The sequence below is a fragment of the Muscardinus avellanarius genome, assembly GCF_963383645.1.
Source record: "Muscardinus avellanarius genome assembly, chromosome: 11".
NCBI classification, from domain to species: Eukaryota; Metazoa; Chordata; class Mammalia; order Rodentia; family Gliridae; genus Muscardinus; species Muscardinus avellanarius.
The window spans coordinates 37,247,757-37,256,215 of NC_137797.1; the positions used below are offsets into that span (position 1 = coordinate 37,247,757).

Here is an 8,459-nt window from a genome sequence, read left to right on the forward strand (position 1 = left end):
GAGAGTTGTCCACCTGCCTGCGTGGGAAGCCACGTTGAGCACTGGGTTCCGAGCAATTCCATTGTGCTGAGCTGAGGGACAGCCACCAGTCCTGCCCGTCTCCCAAAAGGAGTGTACGGATTCAACTGGTGGCACGGCACTCATCCAACCTGTGAGGACTGCGAGTTCTATCCTCAGCACTGCTGCAATAAAATAGAAAATAAAGGATCTAACCGGTCCAGTTACTCACACAGCTGCACAGGTCTTTTTTTTGAGATAATAAATCACATAGAGGATTCTGGTGCCGCCCCACTCGCCTCCCCCAAACAAAGGACTGTGAGCTGAGGCTTCCAAGGTCACAGCTCAAACACACCTGGATTAGGGGCAAACATAATAAGATATATACAGGGCATTAAAGAGGCAGCCTTTAAAAAGTCATGCTGTAGAAAAGACATCACAGGCAAAAGGCCTGGCTCAATCAAGCAGCTTCAATGGTTGGTGTTAAGACTCATGTAAATACAATCATCTCTGATGGATTTGGTAAAGATTTTTTTTTCTATTTCCAGTATTTTAAAGTATACAGATTTGCTTACAATAAAGCCATTTTAAAGAGCACACAAAAGGTGAGCACAACAGTAAGATTAAATCCAGCAATCCAAAGTGACAGAGTAAAAGATACCACGTAGGTGCCCTCAGCAGGCAGTCGAGGCTGGAGTACTTGCACTGTGGAAGCAGGAACAGTTAGGTAGAGCTAACAGCTGTACCTTGCTTTCTACTGATACTTAAAAATTCACTCCATTTAAGCCGGGCATGGTGGCACGCTTGTAAACCCCGCCCTTGGGAGGCTGAGACAGGAGGATTGTGTAGGTTCGAAGTCAGCCTCTGCTACTTAGTGCGGCTTTCAGCAACTTAGTGAGACCCTGTTTCCAAATAAAGTATAAAATAGATCTGGGAATATAGCCCAGATGTGAAAAAACCCCTGGGTTCCACCCTCAGTACCACACACACACACACACACACACACACACACACACTAAATAAATGAAAAAATGCACTCCATTTAAATTAAATACAGTTTCTATAATGGTGTGAATATAAAGCCACAGTATTTCTTTTGGAAAAACTCCTTATGTAATGATTTTCCTCTCAGTGTTATTGCCCTTTGAAATAGTAAGTATTTTAAATGAATTAAGGTTCAAGATAATTTTAAACTCTACATACATCACGGCTATTAAAATTATTTATATTGTTTATATCTAAATACCCAGAGGAAATTCACTACCAAATCATTACAGTAGATGCTAATCGGTCTGGCATGCTTATTAATTGATCCCGTAGGCATGCACGAACTTGGTGTCTATTCTTTCATGTCACTAAGTTAAGATTGCAGCACTTACAAAACAGATGCATGGTGCAGCCAACTCAGGGTCACCACAGCGCTCGTGAGCTCTCCCAGCTGCCAGGTGTGTTCCGGAGCCCACTCCTCATCAGAAGGTGCTGGTGGAGGTTGTCAGGCACCTTCCCACGTAGATCCTCAACCCAATGGCCAGCAGATGAGAGAGCAGCAGAGAAGGAAGGAACAACGTCAGGAACTCTGCTGAGAAGATGCCTTCTTTCTTTATAACACCGATGTTCCTCATGCTGAGGGTAGCCTAGTGCTTTAGGTGTTTGAAGAGAAACTGCTTGGGGGGATGTTTTTTGGCCAACTTGTTCAGTCCCATATCCAATCTGAATTTTTCTTTAAGGTGTTCTCAACTTCTTTCCTTCTTACAATATAATCTTCAGATTGAGAACTTTTCTTCTCTCTGATGCTGTGGGTATTGGTTTCAGGTTTCAGAAGCTCTGGTACTATCCTGCAGCATTTGTGAGTGAGCGAGGTAGGCTGTCACAGTGAGAACTCTTGGAGCTGCTCCGTTCAGACTCATGCTGGGCATCCAGCAATATTTTTTTTCCATGTCACAATTATAAATAGAAAATGAGGCTGGAACGCTGCTCCCCTTTTCATGATTATTAAAATGCAATTATACCCAAGAGTCCTGCAGGTTTTCCTCCTACAACCCAGAGGTCCCGCTTTGAGACTTGGCACCTACGGCAGCTTGCCGGAAAGCCCTGCACCCTCTAGCGGCTTCCTGTCAGAGGCAATCCAAGGAGCAGACGCACTGCAGGCTGCCACCTTGGTTCCCAGGACCCCTGTTAGTGTTATAAACAACTATGTTTGTGCTCATTTGTTATAGCAGCAATAGGAAACTGACACAACTATCTAGAAAAATTGAGATAAAAGTATAAATATGAACAAAATAAATATATATGTTTTTAGTATATGAACAATATATATATATATATATATATATACATATAACATTATATACACATATTACACACACATATACACACAATAAGGCACCTTTGGCCATGAAAAATCAAATCCTGTCATTTGTAATGACATGGATGGAACCAGATATTATTATATGAAGTGAAATAAACCAAGTACAGCAAGTGAAGAACTTTATCATCTCAGTGGTATGTGGAGTAAGAAAGATGATATCATAGAAATTGAAAGTAGAATAGTGGCTACCTGGGGCTGGAAAGAGAAAGAGAGATAGGAAACAGTTACTAAATGGGTACTAAGTTGTACTTAGAAGCAAGATGTTCTGGTGTGCTATTGCACAGAAGGGCACTATAACAATAAGAATCTGGGCATGGTAGCACATACCTGTAATTCTAGTACTTGGAAGGCTGAGATAGAAGAATTACAGGCTTGAGGCTAATGCCCACTAATTAAGTAAGACTTTGTTTCAAAATAAAAAAATATTATAATTAAAAGGGCTGGAGCCATAGGTCGGTAGTAGAATGCCCCTGGGCCAATAACTAGTGCCAACAAGAACAACAACAACAAAAAGGAGAAATAAAGAAAGAAAAATATATATTGTATATATTTCAAAGACTCAGAGAGAATACTGAAAATTTTGAACAAAATCAATGACTATTTGAACTAATAGATATAGTCTGATTTAAAAATTATGCAATGTAAGCTGGGCATTGTGGCGTACACACGCTCATAGTAACTTAGTACTTGGGAGGCTGAGACAGGAGGATTGAAGGTTTGTGACCATGCTTGTAATTTACTGAAGACCTCTGCAACTTTGTGAAACCCTGTTTCAAAAGAAAGGCTAAAACAGTGATGGGGGTATAGCCAAGAGGTGAATTTCTCCTGGGTTTAATTCTCAGTATCACAAAATAATTACACAATGTGTACATATTATAAGAACATTATATGGTACCTCCTATTATGTTTGATAATTATGTTTTTATATTTCAGTTTAAAAATAAAATTTAACAGTTTTATATGGATTTATAATAAAAGAAGTTCTATGTCCCTAAACCCCAGTAAAACTTTCACACTCCCAGCCCACCCATATAGTAGTTTTTATTTTATTAATTCTAAATGTTGTTGACTTACTCCTCACTGTGAAGTAACACACTCTCATCCACTTCCTTTCTTTTCCCCAATTTTTAACAGCTTCTGTCATACAGGATCTAGTTAGGAAAGCTGGTACTATGTCATAAATGTCTGGAGCAAAGTTTCACTATAGTATTGGGTCTTGTGCAAATATTGGTAAATTTGGGATGAAGCTTAAGAAAGTCACTTCTGAATGTCAGAAAAGAAAACCTGTGTCTCAGCTGTAACACACATAGTAGTTTGTTTCCAAGAAGGTGTCAGTAAGCTTCTGTTATTCTCAAGCATCTCAAAGAAGGTTGTATGTACTATATTAGTATCTAACAACAAAATAAGTAGTCCTCATGTTCCATAAAAAAGTTCTGTGACTCTTCCTCTCGCCAAGGTATCAGGCCACAGTCACTTCCAGAGCACAATGGGGTTGCTTCTCTAATGAGATACTCAACCCCAACTTGGAATCACACAGGAAAAGAAATTCTGAGAAATGGAATTTCCAATTTTTTTTCAGCAATGCAGAAAGAAACCTTAAAAGAACATGTAGCTGATCATGGGATACATGTCTGTAATCCCAGTACTTGGGAAGCTGAGTCAAGAGTATCACAGGTTCAAGGCCAGATTCAGCAACTTAGTAAGGTTCTGTTTCAAAATAAAAGCTAGGGTTGGGGTGAAGCTCAGAGGTATAACACCCCCAGGTTCCCTTACCAGTATCACAAAAAAAGTATGTGTAAAGTGAACAACAGAAAATCCAAGTGATACTGTCCTGTATGAGACTTTTGTTAAAATGCTATTTCTTGTCCTACTTAATTTTGATGTTATCTCTTGACTTATCACTGTGCAAATAACATTAGAATACTTCTAATTTTTTCTACCTCTTCTCTCTAGCAAAGCATTCAAAATTTGCAGGTTTACTTGTTGTTTAGCTTTGTCACAGGTAATAAAATCTATATATTTTTGTGTAAACATAAATTAATCCTTAACTTTTATTTAAACAGATTCATAAAAGATAAAACAAAGTAACTTTCATTACCATTTCCATTATTATGACCGAATTTTGGATATTGTAGACCTAATGTGGTAGGTCCACAATTTCATTTAAAAGAGAATATTTTTATGTTGAGGCCAAATGGATTTTTCCCTTTACATCCCCTAGTCATTGAAACCATGCTATGTGTAGTTGTTTCATATTGCATTATTATTTTAAAGACATTTTAAATTAAGTTTTTATTTATTTTCCTGGCTTTCTTTTTTTGTCATTTCCTCCTTCTTTCATCCCGTATCTTTTATTTCATTTGTTTTATATTGGAGTCACTGTTACATTTCATATCTTTTGATGCTATTAGTTCTTTGACATTTCTTATTTTTATGAGGACAATATTCTTCAATCTCATGTAGTGCCTCTTTTAATTTGTGTCAGTTGTACTCTGGACTTTGCAAAGCTGTCATCTTGGATTTTATTTTTTCTGGAATTGAGTTTTTTACATTTACTTGTTTCTGGCACTCTCTTGATTTTTTTTTTGATGCATTTTATTATCTTACAATGAGAAAAGTAATTATTTGTTGGAAAATTAATTTTTCTTTTTTTCCAAATGGATTATTTTCTGAGTCTATTAATTATAGTTAAAAATTATTTTTTTCAGAGTTTCTTATACTTTTATTTGTGGAATTTAATTGCACATTATAGTGAGATTTAAAATGACATAAACATACAGGCGCACATCATTTGGTGTTTTTGGAGATTTAAAATACACTTCAATGACCTTGTCTATTTGTTTTATTAAGAAAGATAATGCCACTTTAATTGTCATTTTTATAATTATCATTTAACTTTTCTTTCTCTTTCATAGCCTTTTAGATCCTTTATATTATATTCATACCAAAAGTTTCATAATGGTGCATCTTTTATTCATCCATTTGGGCATTGTGCAGACCCTCAATATCTTCAGACTTATGTTTTTAAGTTTGGATACTTTCTTCAATTATTTTTACAGATATTTATCCATTGCAGCTGCTCTCTTTTTGGAACTTCTTATTCCCAAATATTTCCTTTAAAGGAACATCCTGTTTCGGTTTTATGGAGAAAGTATTCTGTTCTGAATACCCCAAGATGCTTGACTTTTAAAAGTTATTTCTGTTTCTTAAATTGTCTATTTGCATAGGGAAAAGGGTTAGATTACTTTGGTCTTCTTATGTCTCTGGTTTTACTCATATGTCTCCTGATCTTCAATATTTTCATTTTTTTAAAAAGAATTTCAATCCATAATTCTTGGTGGTTGACATACACTCATTGTGGGTGTCTCAGATAACATTCACACTGGTATAATCCAAGATGACTTACCACAGAACGTGAAGGAAGGAAGATTTATTTGTTCACTGTTTTTTGGAGATCTTGAAGTTTGAGTCCATGTCAGGCTAAATTACAACAGTGGGTCTCAGCGTATGATGGAATTAGAGAGAGGAAGATCATGGTCATTATTTTTACTGCATGGAGTCTGGAAGCAAAAGAGCAAAAAATAAAGGAATTAAAAGACAAAAGCACAGTTCATAAGGCCACATCACTAGGCCTGACCTCCAGCCACACTCTACCTGCCTCAGTTACCACTCATTAAATCTATTGCAATGTATGCACACACTGATGAGATTACAATTCTCATGACTCAATACTTTGACTCTGAACATTAATACATGAGCTCTTCAGAGGACATTCTATATCTAATCATAACTGGGTGTGTCTATGTCATTGTATTTTTCCTCCAGTCTTTTCATCTTAAAGAATGGGGCTGTCTGAGGAATAATGAATATTGGGTGCTGATGTTTTAAACTTTTCTTTAGGTGCTTCATTAGCCTTTAGTGTGGCATAGACCAACATACCAGATTAGAGAGGTCCTACTTTGAGGCCTGAATATTTGCTCTGATTTTCTCCTCATTAGTTTGTTAACTTCTTTGAGGAATTCTCTGTACTTCTTGACTGAGAGTAACTATTTAACTACTTGCATTCAGGAAGTGAGGTGGTAACATGTATGAATAATATTATAGTTAGATATAAATTTCCCCTAAAGAGCTCATTTATTAATGTTTGGAGCTGATGTAATTGAATCATGAGGGTCATAATCCAGCAGAGAATAAATCCATTGAAATAGATTTATCTGGGTATAGATTGGTAGGGTGGGCCAAAAGGGGTGGAACCATGGGAATGAGGTCTTGGGTATTATATATGATTCCTCCTGCTTCTCCTTTTTCTTTCCTCTTTCCTCCTCCTCCTCCTCGTCCTCCTCCTCCTCATCCTCCTCCTCCTCGTCCTCCTCCTCGTCCTCCTCCTCATCCTCCTCGTCCTCGTCCTCCTCCTCGTCCTCCTCCTCGTCCTCGTCCTCGTCCTCGTCCTCCTCCTCCTCGTCCTCCTCTTCCTCCTCCTCCTCCTCCTCCTCCTCCTCCTCCTCCTCCTCCTCCTCCTCCTTCTTCTTCTTCTTCTTCTTCTTCTTCTTCTTCTTCTTCTTCTCCCTCCCCTCCCCCTCTGTCTCCATGATGTGAGGAACTCTTCTTGATGCTGCCATGCCCTGAGATTTACTGTTCTCAGCTTCACATGGACTGAACATTTGCAAGGAAAGCTATTAGATAATATATCTTCCTTTATTTAAGTTATATGGTCAGTCTTTTAGATTATAATTATAAAAATGCTGACCAGAACATATAAGCAAGCGGACAATAAAGAATGCCAATTTTTCTTTAGACATACTTTCAAATCACCTGATATCTTAAGTCATCTACTATTTCTCCAATTGTAGGACCCCAGCACCCCAGCCACCCCAGCATTTGGGACTTTCTGCTCCAGCACTCCCTGTTGCACAACCAATGGGTGCTGGGACTTTCAATGCAGAGAGTTTCCCACCAATGCTTTGGAACTAGCTCCCCACCAACCGTTGTTAGGAAACAAAAGTAACAATTCAGGTACTTTCCACTCACCAGAGTAACAGGAACTTGGTTACCTCAAACTGTCACTAGAGCTAAAAAAATGATATCTCTGGCCATACCGCCCAGTCCTGAGAAAGGTCAGAAATAAGAACCAATGATAGTAAAACACCTAATGTTAACCGCGCCTCTGTAGTTAAAGTGTGTAAAAGCTGCAAACATCTGTTGCTAAGGGTCAATGCCTCAACTTGCGAGGCAACCCCAGCGCTGGATAGAATAAAACCTCTTGCAAATTGCATCGACTTCTGCCTGTGAGTGATTTCTGGGAGGGGTATGTGCTTCCTGGGGGCCGTCAGGTCCAACATTTGGTGCGTTGGCCGGGAAGCTCAGCCGCACTCCCCCAAATCCCACACACAGACTTCGGAGGTTAAGATATGCTTGAACTGTCTTATTTGTCTTGTTTGTCGTTCTTGTTCTGTTGCTGTTAAGGTTTATCTCTGAAACTGTGGAACCGGTGTTTGAGAGTAACTGCTTTTTGGGGGGGCTGCCTAGTGGACCCCAGTTGGGGACCGCCTAGCAGATTCTGAGGCTGCCTAGTGGGTCTCAGAAACTGCTGAAGTGGGTCCCAAGTGAGGGGACGCGGTTTGGCAGACGTGCCAGGGGAACCGCCCTCACATAATTCTGGAGGACGCTCCGGAATCCGTCTGGAAGTTGGATCAGAGAAGGTCCATCTTCATTCTGAAGTGGCCCGGAAACGGCCACCGCAGCCTGGAATGGCTGCATCAGGTTACTGTGGGAAACTCGTGAGGGACGAGTGCTTCTGTTTTCTTGTGTCTGTGGAGTCTGTGTTTTTGGACTTGGACTGGCTTTTGTGTGGCGGGCGATAAAAGTGGGACAGACTGACTTTATGTGAATCCAAGTGGCCGATTCTCAGAACTGGCTAGCCAGCCACAGGGTCTTTTTCATCTGCCAAAATTAAAAAGATCTCATTCTTTCTCTTCCTCCCTGGGTTAGGCCCTTTGTTCATTTTCAGGTAGGGAGGCAGCAGCCAACTTCGGACGACTGCCAGCAGTTGTTGCAGGCTCTCTTCACCACGAAAGAGACAGCGTATTCTACTGGA

At 39.4% G+C, this 8,459-nt stretch overlaps 1 pseudogene across 1 annotated transcript; it reads right to left on the bottom strand.

Moving 5' to 3' along the window:
- Positions 1 to 1,466: 1,466 nt before the first annotated feature.
- Positions 1,467 to 7,704, bottom strand: LOC308270294 (BCL2/adenovirus E1B 19 kDa protein-interacting protein 3-like; annotated as a pseudogene). Its single transcript has 2 exons — positions 7,462 to 7,704; positions 1,467 to 2,030 (listed from the first exon to the last, which is right to left on the bottom strand). The product of its transcript is annotated as a BCL2/adenovirus E1B 19 kDa protein-interacting protein 3-like (transcript).
- Positions 7,705 to 8,459: the final 755 nt, after the last annotated feature.